The sequence below is a fragment of the Microcebus murinus genome, chromosome 15 (genome assembly GCF_040939455.1).
Source record: "Microcebus murinus isolate Inina chromosome 15, M.murinus_Inina_mat1.0, whole genome shotgun sequence".
NCBI classification, from domain to species: domain Eukaryota; kingdom Metazoa; phylum Chordata; class Mammalia; order Primates; family Cheirogaleidae; genus Microcebus; species Microcebus murinus.
In genome coordinates, this window is record NC_134118.1 from 26,656,343 (window position 1) to 26,675,095 (window position 18,753).

At 43.1% G+C, this 18,753-nt stretch overlaps 6 non-coding genes across 6 annotated transcripts; 3 read left to right on the forward strand and 3 right to left on the reverse strand.

The window, feature by feature from the left end:
• The first annotated feature begins 819 nt into the window (after positions 1-819).
• On the forward strand, positions 820-925 carry TRNAL-CAA (transfer RNA leucine (anticodon CAA)). Its single transcript has 2 exons — positions 820-857; positions 880-925. It is a non-coding gene; the product is annotated as a tRNA-Leu (tRNA).
• Positions 926-1,348: 423 nt separating this feature from the next.
• TRNAQ-CUG (transfer RNA glutamine (anticodon CUG)) lies at positions 1,349-1,420 on the reverse strand. Its single transcript has one exon. It is a non-coding gene; the product is annotated as a tRNA-Gln (tRNA).
• Positions 1,421-5,766: 4,346 nt separating this feature from the next.
• On the reverse strand, positions 5,767-5,848 carry TRNAL-AAG (transfer RNA leucine (anticodon AAG)). The gene has a single exon. It is a non-coding gene; the product is annotated as a tRNA-Leu (tRNA).
• Positions 5,849-6,784: 936 nt separating this feature from the next.
• Positions 6,785-6,857, forward strand: TRNAM-CAU (transfer RNA methionine (anticodon CAU)). The gene has a single exon. It is a non-coding gene; the product is annotated as a tRNA-Met (tRNA).
• A 9,292-nt stretch (positions 6,858-16,149) lies between these two features.
• Positions 16,150-16,222, forward strand: TRNAK-UUU (transfer RNA lysine (anticodon UUU)). Its single transcript has one exon. It is a non-coding gene; the product is annotated as a tRNA-Lys (tRNA).
• Positions 16,223-18,680: 2,458 nt separating this feature from the next.
• On the reverse strand, positions 18,681-18,753 carry TRNAM-CAU (transfer RNA methionine (anticodon CAU)). Its single transcript has one exon. It is a non-coding gene; the product is annotated as a tRNA-Met (tRNA).

The following is an 18,753-nucleotide window of genomic DNA, read 5'->3' on the forward strand; positions in this document are numbered from 1 at the left end:
GGCTATTTCTTGGGGGGACCTTCAAATGTTAACGTCTGTCATTCTTTATCTCTAGGAAACTTTATCTCAGTTTCCGCTGACATACGCGTCCAACCTCCCGACAGCAGTAGGGGGAGGGGAGATCAGCCGGTTCGCCCAGTTCCGGAGTCTAGCGAGGAAAGAGATGGGAGGCGCGCTCCGTGCTGACATTTCCTTCATGCCACTCTGGTTCGCTACGCCCGCACTTCTCCCTCCTTCACCCCCTGACCACAGCTCCCGCTGCTCGCATCCACAGCCAGTCTTCATGCTCGGGGCCCCTGCACCCTACTTGCCCTGTCCCTCTCCGGTCTACACTGACTCTCCTGCTTTCTTGCCTGATCTGCAAGGCTCGCTCACTTCTTCCCTGCTGCGCTCATGCCGATTCGGTTAGTTTGCCAACCAGCAGCATCTCGGCAACAGAGCCCGTGCTTTCTTGTCACGGAGAAAAAAGTGCTCTCTCTCTCTCTCTCTCTCTCCCTCTTTCTCGTCCAGTCCGGATTCGGGACTGGGTTGTTACCCTGCACCCGGGAGCGGGCAGGGAAGGGTAGATGGAAGAGAGGAAAAGGGCGAGAAACGCTGAATTCTAGTTCAGATTGAGAGGAAAGCCTGGAGAGTTGAATCAAACTTCCTGACTCTGTCGAGAAAAAAAAATACAAAGAACTTTCTATTAATTTATAGGGATTTACTTTTCCGTTTCTCAGATGAAACCATAAAGTATAAAAGTAATAATAGCACATACTAGCACACAGTCATCGTAATATTGGAAGATTATATTCATTTGGGAGCTTTTTTACAGCAGGTGTCAGGATGGCCGAGTGGTCTAAGGCGCCAGACTCAAGTTCTACTTCCTCAAACTGAGGATTCTGGTCTCCGCATGGAGGCGTGGGTTCGAATCCCACTTCTGACACGAGCTTCTTTTGCGCCCTCGCTTTAATCTGTCGCTTTCTCAGACGTTTCTTTGTTTTCATTCTTCGTTTGACCTTTTCCTTTTCAATCCTAACAAAAATGATGGACCCTCAATGAGCTCTCTCCCCTTCCTTTCCATCTTGCTCACTACTTAATCATGAATCACGTGTTCTTTGCTCTGGTTAGTTCATTAAAGGCACATTTACTAAATGCACACTAACCTAAGGCAGCCTCGGGGGAAAATTAAGGTGATGGGAACAGAAAGACATACGGCCTCAGTGATTATAGCCTGATCCTGATCTCACGGATTAGGATCGCATGCTACATATCATTACTAGGTGTCAGAACCGATCAAAAATCAAAATGCTGGAATCGAAAGCAACACGGTTAACTCCGTGTTGCAAGGCAAAATGAGGAACACGAAAGGTTCCACCGAGATTTGAACTCGGATCGCTGGATTCAGAGTCCAGAGTGCTAACCATTACACCATGGAACCCTCCTCTACAACACATGCACACATGCTCCATCTGGGGTCTCTTTTCTTGTTTTCTCAGAGACTACAATTAAAAATAAAATACCTTGAAGCTCTGACTCCAGGATGGAGGGGGGCATGGGCAATATACATAACCTTAACATTTGTACCCCATAATATGATGAAATAAAAAAAAATGACTCATCACCTTAGATTCTTTCTGGAAAAAGTTGGCGGGGTGATTAAATAGATACAATACAAAACAAAACAAAAAAACCCCAAAAAACTACTTTAAGTGAAAGATCTACATTTCTTCCTAATTTATGTAAAGTAATTTTTGCAGGGACGATTTTTTTTTAAGGAAAATCTCTGCGCTTCTCCGCGGAGAAGCAATAGAAGTGTCAAACACTGTGATGGGAGGGGAAGTGGGAGGGGTCTGTACACTGTATCCCCTTCTTCCCAGGTTTCTTACCCGCTATCTCAGGGGCAGGGTAGGATCCTGATCCAGGAATATGGTTGTTCCTGGAGATTTTGATTTGCTGTCATGTCCAACCCACGAAAGGACAAATTGGATTTGTCTCACCATTTGAAAGTGAGAAAAGTAAAATATAGTATCTCCTCTGTACAGTTTCACATGTTCTTTCCGTCACATCTGTAGACGCCTCCAGAGCAACCTCGGAGTATCTTGGTACTTCGCTTCCCTTGAACTTCACTCACTCTGTCCCCTCTGGTCTGACCCAGTATCTTGGTACTTCCCACTCACCTGTAATCATAGGCTTAAACTTTGAAAATCTGTCCTCCCGCTCCAAAATGCCTTAAGTGCAGGACTGAGTCTCACTTTTTTGATAGCCCGAGGTCTGGTACTTAGTTTATCAACATTTGCTGTATGAACGCATAAATGAGAGGATGATTGAATGAATGAATGAACGAATGAATACTTAGTAGAATAGCCCATCTTCAGACTTTTTGCCTTTTAGACTTCTTTTTGCACTCACTCAATAGGCTAAATTTGACAGAGTTGAAAGGTGCTAATTTCTTCTTCTTCTCCTTCCTCTTCCCTCTCCCCCTCCTCTTCCTCCTTGGCCATCTTTTGCCTTTCTGAGTCCTAGCTCCCAGGAGGATGTTTCAGTGTTCAGATGGCCCCACAAATAGGGATCCTACAGTGTGAATTACCAATTGAGGATATCATAGTGCTGAACATAGTCATTTGTTTTTTCAAATCTTAAGATAACATGATTATTTATCTAGTAACTGTAAGAATATGTAACAAATAGACCATATATGTAGCATGACTTGAAGAAATACTCAGGCATAAATTACTACTTTAGTCAATATATTAATAAATATTAATTATCAGCCATCTATGTTTAATGTGTCTCTGGTAGTATCTCAAGGCTGCATTGCTAAGGAACCCTTGAATCATTTTCTGGCATTCATTTTTGTTTATCTCAAACCAAGAAAGGTACCTGCCACAAAATGCCTGCTTAATAAATATGGATTGAATTGAATACATCTTTTGGGAGGTAAGGAAAATACAGTTAAATTTGAGGACTTCTGGCTAAATTACTATAAAATGTTCTTAAATATTTACCCCCTTCCTCCAAACACATAAACTTTCCATTCTATTTCTTTGAGACCCCTAGCCTTAATAAATAATCTAAACTATCTCAGACCCAGCTAAATAATGGACTGGGTCTTTCTTCTTTAGCTAGCATAGGTATCTTTTATTAGTAGTATTATTATTTGATTTTTTTGAGACAGAGTCTCACTCAATTGCCTAGGCTAGAGGGCCGTGGCATCAGCCTAGTTCACAGCAACCTCAAACTCCTGAGCTTAAGCGATCCTCCTGCCTCAGCCTCCTGAGTAACTGGGACTGCAGGCATGGGCCACCATGCCCAGCTACTTTTTTCTATATATTTTTAGTTGTTTAGCTAATTTATTTCTATTTTTAGTAGAGAGAGGGTCTCACTCTTGCTCAGGCTGGTCTGGAACTCCTGAGCTCAAATGATCCAACCGCTTTGGCCTCCCAGAGTGTTTGGATTACAGGCTTGAACCACCTCCCGGGCCCTTTTATTATTATTATTCTATGAGCCTCCACCTTATGCGTCAAAAAAAAAAAAAAAAAAAGACACGAATTACAAGAGGAAGAAGCGGAGGAGGAAGAAGAAAAAAAAATAGAGAAAGAAAATAAAATTAAAATGTCCATTGGTTTTAAAATGATATCAGGGCCTCAAAAGCCTACTGCTCAACTAAAGACCTTAAACTGCCTTCTGAGAATAGGGAAAGGGAAAAAGGGTCTACATGACCGTCATCTGTTTATTTCAGCCTTAGCACAGATATCCCCTGGAAAGAACAGTGAATAAAGACCTGAGAAATACGGCAGATGGCCATGGGTTGGTTTATTTATTCTTGAGTTTGATGTTAAGAAGCCTGAATGTTTTCCTTGGAATTGCCCATGCTGGTTCACAAATATTGCAAGGTGAATGGAAATTCATGAAGGACACTGAAGGCAATGACTGAGAGAAGAGATGTCTGAGCCACCAAATCTGAAACAATTTGTTTTCTGGTAATTTGAGCAAGAACAGTTTTCAATCCCCTGGTAGCAGAGTTGAGTCCAGAAAGAGCAAGTTAGTATGGCATAATCACCAGTAAAGAACCCAAGTTAGCTGGAGTGTCCTGTGCAAATGAGGCTTCCAAGCACATGGCTTTACCTAAAACTGAAGATCACAGGGTCTTCCTGGCTCCTCATCTCTGTGTATCTTGTTCATTTTACAAATTAGAAAGACATTCTTTCATGTATTTATTCTCTGAAATTTACCTACATATTTATTTAGTTTTCATGATATGGGAAAGCAAAAGAAAAATGGGAAAGACAAAACTCATGGTATATAGAGAAAAGCAGACTATTACACAAAACTTTCCTTAAACTATGGTTAATGCTAAAATAAGTGAGTGATTGATCCTAAAATAAGTGAGGGATTGAGCAATAGCAGAACACACACAATGCGTACCAAGAGGAATACCAGATTAAGCGCAGGTAGCATGAGGAAAGTCTGCCAGAGGAAAGAGGAGCTAAACTGAGGCCTGCTGTATGCTCTCCAGCACGGGGCATTTCTTTGCTGTATGTGTCAGAGTGGGATTTTATTTATTTATTTATTGATTGATTGATTGATTGATACACAGTCTCACTTTATTGTCGGGGTTAGAGTGCCGTGGCGTCAGCCTAGCTCACTGCAAGCTCAAGCTCCTGGGCTCGCCTCAACCTCCCGAATAGCTGGGACTATAGGCATGCGCCACGCTAATTTTTTCTATATGTTTTTAGTTGGTCAATTAATTTCTTTCTATTTTTAGTAGTGGGGGGGTCTTGCTTTTGCTGGGAAGGGAGTCTTCCCCTTGCTCAGGCTGTTTTCGAACTCCTGACCTTGAGAGATCCTCCCGTCTGGGCCTCCCAGGGTGCTAGGATTACAGGCATAAGCCACCGTGCCGGCCTCGATCTCATTCTTTAAGTGAAAGTTGTGCCATATTGGGGCCATATGTCTAAGGCTTGTCTTCCCCAGTAGGCATCAGGGGAGGGACCCTCTCTCCTGTTCCCCTCCATATCCTTAGTACCTGATTGTAATTCTGGAGCGGGTAGGAGGGAGAGTTCAAGGGAAACTTCCAGGAGAAAGCAACTGCTAACCTGAGGCCCAGAGGATGAAAAAAGCGATGCTACCGAAATGAACTGCTTGGAACAAAAAGAGGGCGCCCCCAGAAAGACAAAGAGACATGCTGAAAAAGACGGAGTGCCTGGAGCTGGTCGAATGTAAGGACAGTTGCGTGGCAAGGCGCGACGCCTTTTGTACAGCACCACAGCTCAGATCAGCATAATTAGGGTTCCAAATGGCAGGTTCAGAAAGAATTCATTTCCTCAGTGGCGAAGGCAGTACCTGACCCCAGTTGCAGCGGATTCAGGAAGACTGACAGCCATTCACTGTCCATCATGTATTGAATAATCTAATAAGGACATACTGCTGTATATGCAAGGCCCAAGTAAAAAGCTGGCACATAGTAGGTGCCGAATAATTTTATTTTCAATAAACGAATGAATTAAACAAAGGTCTGTTATATATTGGACGCCTCTGAGTGGTGAAAATACAATGGTGGTCAAAGAAGTAAATTTCACACGGTAGGTACTAAGTCTTTATAAATTGAAACAATTAGCTGGAGGCCTATCATGTGTTAGACATTGCATCTATGAGCGTCATCTCTGGCCCCTGGGAAAGCAGAAGTAGGAGAGCCAACCTGCTCGACTAGGGAGGCTGTGAGAATTGTCCACACTGGACTCAAAAATAGACGTATATCTGGCTAGAAAGATGACCAAAAAACAGCCCTGGCAGCGGTGGGATTCGAACCCACGCCCCCGAAGAGACTGGAGCCTTAATCCAGCGCCTTAGACCGCTCGGCCACGCTACCTCCCATGGGCCACTTCTTCCTCTGCACTTCCTGGGGAGTGAATATCGCCCCTTCTCAGTCGGGTCAATCCTCCCCTCCCAGAAGGCTACCTCCCTTCCAGCGCGCCGTCCCTGCGGGCGCTTTTATTCGGCATTTTCTCCCGCTCCCCACCAAAGCCCGAGAACCCCCTGACCCTCAACACTTAGCTCCCTCACAGCTTCCAGGTGGTCCCTGAATGGGACGTCGCAGGTGGTGCGGGAGGAGGCTCCTGCCCACGTTTGCCACAAACGCAAGGAAAAGGGGGCGCGGAGACGGAGAGTTCCCGAAGGCTTGTGGGCTCCACACCCGCCTGTACTCCAGGGAGTAAGCCCCCGGAATGAAGGAGTGAGAACAAGTCCCGCTTTGGGTTTGAGCCGGTTGCTGATAAGGAGAAGCAAGGAAAGAACCCTGTGACCTCCTCTTCTCACCGTTTCGGGGGACCCAGCGCCTCCACAGAACTTCACAAGGGAGACAAGAGAGTGCAGTGCAGTCCTTATTATTTAAGTTTTGTTGGCCTTTCAGAGGGTGGCGCGTCTACGAAAGCCCCGATCATAGAGGAAAATCTGCTGCCTCTGGCCAAGGAGTGAGACAAGAAATCTCGGGCCTGGTGCAAGACTTTTGCAAACTCCGGGCTCAGTTGCCTTCACAGCCCCTAAAATCTCCGCAGAAAAGTCCATAGGGGAAGTGGGGTTGGCTCCTACTTTGTGCTTGGCTTTGTCAACCAAATTATTTTAGACGCGAATTGAATCACAATTACACCTTATTTTGAAACACTATGATTCAGAGAATTTAAAAGTGATTCTTTCCTTTATTGGAAAGACGAAAAAAAGAAAGGAAGGGGGGAGGAATAAATAAATAAATAAAACGGATTCTTATAGTATTGTTGGTAGGTGCCCCATAAGGAGCCAGAGGCCAGTTGCCTCCTTAGCGCAGTAGGCAGCGCGTCAGTCTCATAATCTGAAGGTCCTGAGTTCGAACCTCAGAGGGGGCAACGCATATGTTTTCTTTATTCTTTGTCCTAATTCAAAAGAAGCAAGAAAATGAAGGAGATTAACAAATCTTTGTGTTTCCTCTCTACTTTTTCCCTAGAAACGTGTATGCAATATGTCTTGTAAAAAAATCCAAGGAAATTACTTTGATGAGACTGAACGGATAATTGGCTGTTGTTCACTTATGAAATAGTGATTTTCACTAAGAATTGAATACACAAAATTCTTCTGTTGTTTTTTTTTTCTCGTAACAATTGCAGATAGAGCTGGAAGATTTTTCAAATGTTTTTCACATATGCTTGTCAATTCTTTTTAATAAAACGCCAGCGTCAAGAAACCTGCCTGTTCTAGGGTGCTGAGAAAGAGAGGAGAGCATGAGGTTTGTACTGTAGGGCAGAGGAATGTGTAGGACAGAGGAAGGGCAGAGGAATTTGTAGGACAGAGGAAGGGCAGTGGAGTTTTTCCAATTGTCGGGAATTTACTTGGGTGGGGCAATGAGCTAGCCGCAAACCTTTGCTTCTGGTCATTGCTTGCTTGCTACACCGCTGTATGGGGAATTATGGGATGAGGTCATTAAAGCATGAGCGACTGGTCCATCAGGCAATAGGGGGCAACCAACCCGCCAATTATTTCAAAAGGCAATAGTGGGCAACCAATCATTTTAAAGGTCAACTCAAGATCCATGCGTAGTCAGCTTGTGCGCAGTTTGTGCACCATGGGGATAAAAGGCATGCTGTTGTTCCAGTCCGGGTCCTTGCCTGTGAGAGTGGCCACTGCGTTGGTGCTCTGGGGCTTGGACCCTGGCTAGCCAGAAAATAAACCTCCTCTTGTGTGATTGCATCCTCGATGTCTCTGCTTTTCTGTCTGGTGGGGCTGTGGAAGGTCGGTCCCTAACATGTACTGAGGGTGGAGAAGATGTAGTATGGTGCAATATATTTTTTATTAATTCCTGACTTGGATATCTTTTACCATTCTTCTAGAATGTCTTACCCCAGGTCGCCATGACATCGTATACGAAAAACAAAAAGCCAAAAAACCAAACAACAGTAAAAATCCCCGCCCCCTAGCCCCTTATCATTACATTGGACCTTTATTCCAGCTTCTGGTGCTGTTGACCGAATCTAAGTCACCCAAACTATAAGACAGTAGGAAGAGATAAAAAGACAAAAAAGAGTTAAAGAAGACAGGCTGATATTTAAAGTCAAGATGAGCCCCTGAATCAAATAATAGTGAAGAAAACTGATATTTATTAAAAATATCCTGCTCTTGAGCAGCTACTGTGTACCTGACACTATTGAAAGCTGTGACTCTGTTAATTTATTGTCTCTCCGCTTCAAATCCACCCTCATATGTTGGGTCTGGGTGTCTGCAAATTACGTTTGCCAAACACCTTTGTTCACTGGCTTTCTCTTAGGTTCTGTCAATAAGAGGAACCAGAGGGAGAGTGGAAGGTGGGAGGAGAGAGGAAGGGACTGCTTTTTTGAGTTTTGCTCTTCCTGTCAGGACACTCCAACAATGGCAGTGGAGTCCAACATCTACGTGTTCTTTTTGCTTTTTATTTTTTCACATTCAGGAGAAGGAATGGGTCAACCCCGTGAGTGGAGGAGACTAATGTGTCCCTCTCGCTGTGCCCTTACATAAGTATGGCAGCAGCAGCAGTGGCAGGCCAGTACTTCCTGCTTAGAGCTCCCAGGTGCCTTTTCCCATTGGTCCTAACCTCTTCCTCTTCTCTTTTGTTCCTCTAACCTTGCTGGGAGGTAGCTACTTCTTGTGGTTATTATCTCTGGGTTACCACGATTTGCCCAGGTGCTTGCTGCAATACTTAGTCTTGTTTCTTCCCTTCCCTTCCCTTCCCTTCCCTTCCCTTCCCTTCCCTTCCCTTCCCTTCCCTTCCCTTCCCTTCCCTTCCCTTCCCTTCCCTTCCCTTCCCTTCCCTTCCCTTCCCTTCCCTTCCCTTCCCTTCCCTTCCCTTCCCTTCCCTTCCCTTCCCTTCCCTTCTCTTTTCTTTTTTTTGACAGAGTCTCACTCTGTTGTGCGGGCTAGAACTTGGTGTCAGCCTAGCTCACAGCAACCTCAAACTCCTGGGCTCAAGCAATTCTGCCTCAGCACCCCAAGTAGCTGGGACGACAGGCATGCGCCACCATGCTCGGCTAATTTTTTTTTTTTTGTATATATATATTTTTAGTTGTCCAGCTAGGGTCTCACTCTTGCTCAGGCTGGTCTCAACTCCTGAGCTCAAACAATCCTCCCACCCTGGCCTCCCAGAGTTCTAGGATTACAGGCGTGAGCCACCACCCCCGGCCTAGTCTTATTTCTTAACTAGACCCTGTCAAATACAGAGGGTTGCAGGGATAGCAATGTGCACAACAGAAAAAGCTCCAGCTCTCATGGCATTTACATTTTAGTGGGAAATGACAGACAGTAAACTCTTAACCAAATATATAAAATGTCAGGCAGTTATACACACCATGAAGAAAAAGAAATTACAGTGAGAAAATACATATTGAAGGGGAGGGTGCTACTATATTATAAACCAGGGAGGAGGCTTTCTGATAAGGAGGCATTTAAGCAGATGCCTGAAGGAAATGAGTGAGTGAGCTATGAGGCTATAAGGGAGAATGGAATTCCAGGGCAAGGGAACAGCAAGTACAAAGGGCTTGGCAGGAATGTGATTGGCATATTCAAGGAACAACAAGAAGACTAATGTGGCCGAAGGTCAGTGAGCAAGATAAAACTTAATAGGACATGAGGGGGTGAGTATGCATGTAGATCACATAGGGTCTTAGAAGTCATGATAATGATCAGAGAGGGAATTTATTGTGGTAGGCGAGGGGGGTGGGACACCAGAGAGTTAAACTAGTAAATCCAGGAAAAATTATGGAGCTCAGCCAGATCTTCAGAAAAAGAGATTCTTAGTAAGGAAACAAAACAAGTACTATTAATAAAAACTATAATTCAAGAAAAAAATTTCCTAATTAAAATCAAAAGCTTCCACTCTGCCCAGTGGCTCATACCTGTAATCCTAGTACTCTGAGAGGCCAAGACAGGAGGATTGCTTGAGGCCAGAAGTTGGAGACCAGCCTGAGCAAGATCGAGACCCATCTCTACTAAAAATAGAAAAATTAGTTGAGTCTGATGGCATGAGCCTGTAGTCCCAGCTACTTGGGAGGCTGAAGCAGTAGAATTGCTGGAGTCCAGGAATTTGAAGTTGCAGTGAGCTACAATAATGACACTCCACTCTAGCCAGGGAGACAGAGCAAGACCCTGTCTCAAAACAAAAAGAAAAAAGAAAAAAATCAAAAGCTTCAAAAGTATATACTAAAAGATCACATCATTTGCCTGAGAATATCAACCTTGAAAGAGAAACATCTAACACATATTCTAGTACTTTTACTGGACTCCTAAAGAAAAACGGAAAAAATCATTTGGACATTTAGGCAAAGAGCACATATGACTCTAAGAAAAACAAGATTTGGCCGGGCGTGGTGGCTCACGCCTGTAATCCTAGCACTTTGGGAGGCCGAGGCGGGCGGATTGCTCAAGGTTAGGAGTTCGAAACCAGCCTGAGCGAGACCCTGTCTCTACCAAAAATAGAAATAAATTAATTGACCAACTAAAAATATATATACAAAAAATTAGCCGGGCATGGTGGCGCATGCCTGTAGTCCCAGCTACTCGGGAGGCTGAGGCAGTAGGATCGCTGAGCCCCGGAGATTGAGGTTGCTGTGAGCCAGGCTGACGCCATGGCACTCACTCTAGCCTGGGCAACAAAGTGAGACTCTGTCTCAAAAAAAAAAAAAAAAAAAAAAGAAAAACAAGATTAGATTATCATTAGACTATTGACAGCAATCCTTTATGCCAGAAGATATTGAAATAGTAGATTTAAGATACTCAAAGAAAAAAAATTGTGGCCGGGCGCGGTGGCTCACGCCTGTAATCCTAGCACTGTGGGAGGCCGAGGCGGGCAGATTGCCGGAGGTCGGGAGTTCAAAACTAGCCTGAGCAAGAGCGAGACCCCATCTCTACTATAAATAGAAAGAAATTAATTGGCTAACTAGTATATATAGAAAAAATTAGCCGGGCATGGTGGCGCATGCCTGAAGTCCCAGCTACTCGGGAGGCTGAGGCAGGAGGATCGCTTGAGCCCAGGAGTTTGAGGTTGCTGTGAGTTAGGCTGATGCCACGGCACTCACTCTAGCCTGGGCAACAAAGTGAGACTCTGTCTCAAAAAAAAAAGAAAAAAAATTGTGAGCCAAGCATTTCATATCCATGAACTTATTTACAAATATAAAGGCACAAGGTGTTATCACCATGCAAAAACTCAGGAATATATATATTTTTTTGCTTTAACCCTTTCTAGCAAATCTACTTAAAACCACATTTACACACAAAAAACCAAGAAAGGAAAACATCCTTGCATAACTCCTGGGAGGCCCCAGGCACATGATTTTTTTTTAAGACAGATTCTTATTCTGTTGCCTAAGCTCACAGTAACCTCAAACTCAAGTGATCCTCCTGCCTCAGTCTCTGGTAGCTGGGTCTACAGGCATGCGCCACCATGCCCGGCTAATTTTTTCTATATATTTTTAGTTGTCCAGCTAATTTCTTTTCTATTTTTAGTAGAGACAGGGGTCTCGCTCTTGCTCAGGCTGGTCTCAAACTCCTGAGCTCTAACGATCCTCCCGCCTCGGTCCCCCAGAGTACTAGGATTACAGGCATGAGCCACCATGCCAGGCCGTACTTGCTTCTTCTTTGAAACAAATTTTTTTTAAATTTTTTGAGGTCTGACCTTATTTATTAGTTACTCCTAAAAATTCTTATTTTTAACTGTACTCAGATTTACAAGTAGAATCTTTCAGAGAGCATAACCTGTGTCTCTTGGCAATCTGTTCCTGGCATTTTTCTTTGGCCTCCTTCATTCTCTTGGCCCTACATTTAGCATATTCTGTGGCCTGTTCCTTATTATTTTTTTGGAACTCTATTTCCTCAGAGCAACATCTGGCATTTGTGTTGCAGGACATGTGGAATAACAAGACGCTGATTATTAGGTCCTTTGGTCCTAGGTTTCCCTTAAAGAGTTTTCTGACAACATATTGATGGACATCATCTTTTTTAGAGAGATTGAAAAGTTTGTGGATCTGCTAGCTCTTTTGGGCCTCAGGTGTCAAGGCAGCATTATAGTATCAGTTAATCCAGGAATATCCTTCTTTCCTTTTTTTTTTTTTACAACAACCAAGTTGAGAATGCTCAGATTGACATTCCCAATGCAACCCTCAAAAGACCTGTACTTTCTTTCTCCAGTTCTCCTTGGTCTATAGAAGGAGTGCCCCATACTCAGTAGCAGGCAGCTACCACACCATGGATCAAGGCATCCTGCTTCACAGGAAAACCTTATTTGTCATTCCACCACTGATTTGAAACCCATAACCCTTCCAATCATGACCCAGAGCATCGGCAGCAATTTCTGTGGCCATAGGCCTCTCATGAAAAGTATGAAGTTTCTGTTCATCATTCACTTCAGTAAGTTCTGGCAGCCAGTGACTGGTAAGAAGATGTTCAGCTTCTTGTTGAAGCAGCTGATCACCTCCGAGGTGCCATGAAAAAGAGCTTCTTAGACATTTTTGGAACCTGGTGTGGCAGGCAGACTTTGAGATGGCTTCCAATAATCTCTATCTCCTGGTATTCACTTTCTTGTGTAATCCTCTCTCTTCGACTTAGGCTGCATATGGCAACTTATTTTTAACCAATATAATATGTCAACAGTGATGGGATGTCATTTCTGTGATTAGGTTTCATAGACTGTGACTTCTGTTGCCTTCTTAGCTTGTAGTCTTTGATAAAGTAAGCTGCCATCTTGTAGAAGCCAATGTGACAAACAACTTAGGGAAGCCTCTGGCCAACATCAGCTAGGAACTCAGGTCTTCAGTTCAGCTCTTGAGGAACTACGTTCTGCCACAATGCAAATGAGCTTAAACATGAATCCTTTCCCAGTAGAACCTTCAGGTGAGAACCCAGCCCTGGCTGGCTGATATCTTGTGAAAGACCCTAAAGTACAGCATCCAGCTCAGTCATGCCTGGACTCCTTAGCCTTAGGAATGACCAGATAATAAGTGTGTGTTGGTTTAAAACACCAAGTTTGTTGTTATTTCTTACACAGCAATAGATAAATTATAAATTTGGATTTCTAGATTTAACCATGCAGTAGAGTCACCTGAGGATCTTATTAAAAACACAAATGCCCTGGCCTCATGCTAAAATATTCTGATTCCATATACCTGAGATGGAATCTGGATTTTTAAGAACAACCCCAGGAGATTTGAATGGAAGCCCTAGTCTAAGACATGCTCTGCCTATATCCCTTTATCCTACATTGTCTGTCACTGGGGAGATCATGTTCTCCCAAGATTATTTTTGTTTGATCACTGGTCACTTACTGGTCAGAACTAGTGGCAGTTGCCTCAGGTTTCCACAAGGCTCATCAAGAGCAGAACAAATGCTCTATGCTTCCCAGAGAACTCTCAAAGGATCCAAACTGCCCTTTCCTATTCTGCTTTATTTTTGCTTTTCCCTATAAACAGCTTTTTTTGGGAAGTGAACTGCTGAGAGGAATGAATCACCTTCATACCTTCTGCCCTCTGGGTTTCCAGGGGAGGTGTGGGCCCAAGTCTTCTTCCTTCTAGATGTTCCCTGGTTTCTCTGCACCTTTTTTTTTTTTTTTTTTTTTGAGACAGAGTCTTGCTTTGTTTTGTTGCCCAGGCTAGAGTGAGTGCCGTGGTGTCAGCCTAGCTCACAGCAACCTCAAACTCCTGGGCTCAAGGGATCCTACTGCCTCAGCCTCCCAAGTAGCTGGGACTACAGGCATGTGTCACTATGCCTGGCTAATTTTTTTCTATATATATTAGTTGGCCAATTAATTTATTTCTATTTATAGTAGAGACGGGGATCTCCTTCTTGCTCAGGCTGGTTTCGAACTCCTGACCTCAAGCAATCTGTCCGCCTTGGCCTCCCAGAGTGCTAGGATTACAGACGTGAGCCACATTGCCCGGTCTCTCTGCACCATTTTTCCTCACTGCCACATGTCACTAGGTTGAGTCTGCACAGCCTTCTCTGCACATCGGCCCAGTTTATGTTTTTGCATCATCTCTTGCCCCATTCTGACTCATTCTTCCCATGAAAACAGCATAATCTTTTAAAATCACCTGCCAACTTCACCCCTCCCTCACCTCGATCAATATTCTCTCAAGCTCTCTGCACTCAAGCTCCTTAGGTCTTTCAGGTCTCTGAAAGTGCTCTGCTCTTTGATCTTCCTAGAACACTGGAGCCACATTTTTGTACAGCTAGTTACTACGAAGCCTTCATTTTGCAGTTTAAAAATCAGTTACTGGGAGAAGTCTTCTCTAATCCCCTGGAAGAAGTAATTTCTCTTTATAATCTACTCTCTTGGAGATGGGGGAGGGCGTGTAATTTTGATGTGCATAATTTTGTCTCACCTTAATTTTCTACCTTGATGTTCCCTTTATACTGATTTAAAGCTATTAACATTTTTAATTTTGTCTTATAGTGGTTGTGTAGATCACCTCAAATCTGATTTTGAATAGTAGCATGAATAAATATGTAATCAGATATGTACCATGTGACAATCATCGTGTTAAACCCAGCCTTTGAGGAGGAAATTTCTGTTGTAGGATTTAAGGGAGGAAAGCAGATGAGAGATTAAAAACTTGTCTAAAGTGACACAATCAAAACGACTAAATACAATGCTCTAAACAATCTTTAATTTTACAATAATAGGAGTAATAATGTTAACACCTAATTTTCATTGAACTGTTGGCATGTTGCAGACATGATTTTAAGAGTTTACTTGCATTATCTCATTTAATTCAAAAACTCAGATCATGAGATTATAGTTGTTTATTTCTCTTTTATTCTTTTTTTTTTTTTTTTAATTTTTTTAAGATTAGTCAAGTGCAGTAGTGAGGAGGGGGGAAAGTAGTAGAACAAGGAGTTCAATCTGTAACTGACTGTGAACAATCACGTGAGATAACTCACTACCTTCGGACCAGCCAATATAGTTGTTTATTTCTCTTAACATCTTGTAATCTGAACTTTTTCTAGAGAGCACTCATCACAAAAGCTGTTTAAGCAGTTATGGTGTAATTCATGATTTGATGGCTGCTTTTCTCTTTAAAAGTGTAAACTCCCCAAGGGCAGAAGTGATACCTTTCCACAGCTGTAAACCCTGGGTAAAGCAAAACGCCTTGCTCAAAATAAGTTCTCAAAACCTATTTTTGTGCGCTCTTTGTGCCTGACTATCGTGGCCCGTTTACAGGACGGGGGATGAACACAGAACATAAAACACAAACACAGAACACAAAGAAAAACACAGACACACGTACAAATGGTTGACTCAAGTAATAATACACCGGGTCAGTTTTATTTTTATACTCTAAAAGATTAAAGTTAGTTCCTTGTATGTAACCACCCAGGCGTGGCAGCGATAGCCATAAATTCCAGAATGCATAGCCTTAGGGAAGCAGATATCCCCAGACTCAGAGTTTCAAGGTGGTTGCTCTAGGTACTAGGCATAGATAAAGGACCAAGATTAGCAAGGATGGACAAGGTGAGCCACAGGGCGCATTTCTTATCCCCAGCTTTTCTTAGGGTGATCTCCTAAAATCTTTGGCTAAACCCCGGAGGCTGTGCCTGGCTTAGGTCAAAATGCCCCTCCCTTGAGGGGTCTTACCCGTCATTGACTAACCAGCCATCTTAAGAGGTGTTTATTGTGTGGCCTCCAGACCCCCAAGGCTGTGGGGTGGGGTAGCTCAGCTTGCTTACTTGCAGCTCAGGTCCTTTGTTATGCCTCTAGGCAACAGCCTTGTTTATCTCAAGGACCTTGTCCAGAACAGATTACTTTCAAACACTTTGGGCAGAACACGTACATTATTCACTAACTTTAATTCTTAAACTAGGAAAATATATGTCAGTCCCCTACACCAGACATTCTTAAGGTCACCAGGGAGACAGGGCATAACCTTTGCAGACTAAAGACAAGTAAACCAGGTGATTAGGTCTCTAGGTATATATTACTTTTAGAAGTAGTTGTTTGAATTACATTACACAAGGTTGGGAGTTAAAATTTTTCTGCCAGCTGGGGGTATAGTTGTGAGCTATGTTGCAATGGAATAAAATTGGTAATAGAGAAAAGGAACATCAACAGAATTAAAGAAAACTTCAAAATTTTGTTCATGCACCTTTCTTCACACTAGAAAATATCGGAACAAGTCTTCCCTGAGAGCCCGGATAGCTCAGTCGGTAGAGCATCAGACTTTTAATCTGAGGGTCCAGGGTTCAAGTCCCTGTTCGGGCGTCAGATATCACTTTTATAGTATCTGCTTCTAAAACGCGTGCCATTGTATGCCAGACAGGTACGGGAAAAAGCCTGCTGTGGTGTGCAGCACGGATTACAGAGAGACGCTGTAAAAACGACAAAAAAGAGGAGAACTCACAAAACCCTTTGGGTTCAAATATTTCGGCCCACAAACAAAAAAGATGAATGCCTGAGACCTTACAGTGGGACAACCTCAGATTTTTGTGAAGAAAACAACATTTAGGGAACACCCTAGAGTAGTCATTAGATTTTATTACTCTTGTTATCTGATTGTTTGTGCACAGAGCAACCTTCTGTTGTTCTGTGCTTTTCCAGTGTAGAGTTTATTTACATAGGAGGGAATATGCTGATCATTTACCAAAATGGCTATACTATGTTCACATTCTGGCTTGGAAATTCTGACATTTGGTTATTGTGAGTCAGTCCTGCAAGCCTGAAAATCTCTGGGTGAATTAAAAAATATTTTCTGATTCTGAAAAGGAAAAGAACAGATTCTGAATGGTGATGGCTGCAACACGTATTAAACATTTTCTCAGGAGCTAACTGAACAGCCTGGTGATCCAGCTGTTAAGCCTCCCCCAAATCCTTAACTGCATCTCTTTAACTGTGGCAGATGCATGTTCCTGGAACCAGCCGCTGAGGATCCAGCAGACACTAAAATGTTCCTGTGCCTCCTTAAGTCTGCACCAGAAGGAACTGTTGAGAGAGCTGTCCTGAAATACAAACCCTGGGGTCCAGACATTTTGGAGGACCTTCCCAAGGAGCGTCCTCTCTTTTTCCAGCACAGGCTGGGCCAGAGAGGTGTAGTGTGCAGAGTGAATTGTATTATGTGTGACTACCGAGGGGATTATTGCACATAATCCAAATCTGAGATGTTGATTGCCTAGAGTAAGATAGTGACAGGAAGTATGAAAGGAAAACAACAACATTTACTATTATAATTAATTCATTTATTTGCTTGAGAAATATTTATTGTTTATCAGATACTGTGCTAGGCACTGGAAATATAGGAGTGGATAAAACAGATTCAGTGACAACTCTACTGGCATTTACAATCTAAGAGACAGGGTGGAGAATAGAAAATAAAGGTATTTAAAAAATCAAAGGACAACCAAGGCGGGCGGATTGTGCGAGGTCAGGAGTTCGAAACCTGCCTGAGCAAGAGTGAGACCCCCGTCTCTACTAAAAATAGAAAGAAATGAGCTGGCCAACTAATATATATAGAGAGACAAAAAATTCGCTGGGCATGGTGGCACATGCCTGTAGTCCCAGCTACTCGGGAGGCTGGGGCAGGAGGATCGCTTGAGCCCAGCAGTTGGAGGTTGCTGTGAGCTAGGCTGATGCCCTGGCACTTTAGCCCACGCAACAGAGTGAAACTCTGTCTCAAAAAAAAAAAAAAGAAAAAAAAGAAAGGACAAGGAAACTGTATAGTGATAAATTCTATGAAGAAAATAAACCAGGTCGAGGTAATATGATGGGAGGCTGGTGAGTGACAGAAAGCATGGTTTATTAATTTCCTAGGGCTACCTTAACCAATTGCCACAAACTAGATGGCTTAAAACAACAGAAATTTATTTTCTCACAGTACTGGAGGATGAGTTCAAAATCAAGGCATTGGTAGGGCTGTGCTCCCTTTAAAGGCTCTAGAGAACAATCCTTCCTTGGCCCTTCCTAGCTTCTGATGGTGACTAGCAATTTTTGTATTCCTTGTCTTATGGTAGAATAATTTCAATCTCTGTCTCTGTCTTCTTTTTTTTTTCTAAATTTTTTTCCCCCGATTCTCAGCATCTACTCTGCCTCTGTCTTTACATGACCTTCTTCCTGCTTGTGTGTCTTCTCTGTGTCTTCACATGGCCTTCTGTGAAGACAGAGTGACACCCCAGTCCAGTACGATCTCATTTTAATTTAAGTAATTACATTTACAAAGATCCTATTTCCAAATAGGATTACATCCTGAGGTTCCAGGAGCACAGGCATTTTTGCTGAACATTGTTCAATGCAGTATAGATGGGAAAGCCAGTCAGGACCAGACTATATAAGGAGGTCATGGCAAGGAGATTTTGTGTATATATGAAGAAGAAACAAGACTTACTGGGAACATTGAATATTAGAGTTTTTTTCCTATCTGTCCATTCATTTTTTCCAGTAAATTATGTTGCACCGGTAGGATACTGTCCCAAGAAGTAATTGAAATCAGAGGAACTTGGATGAAGCAGCTTGCCCAAGGAGATAGACGGTGGTAACACGTCAATACATGTAAAAGAGAACTGAAGAAAGAGATCTGCCAGAACTTCAAAACCGGCAGGAAAGTAGAAAGTTGAGACTTGGTCTCTTTTACAATACAATATCCATGCAGTTCAACTAATTGTAGACTCAGACTCAGTCAGAACAACTTCGGCAAAGTTTGGTGGTGAAGGAAGTTGGGACAAAACCGAACTGCCCCCTCTGAGGTTCGAACTCAGGACCTTCAGATTATGAGACTGACGCGCTGCCTACTGCGCTAAGGAGGC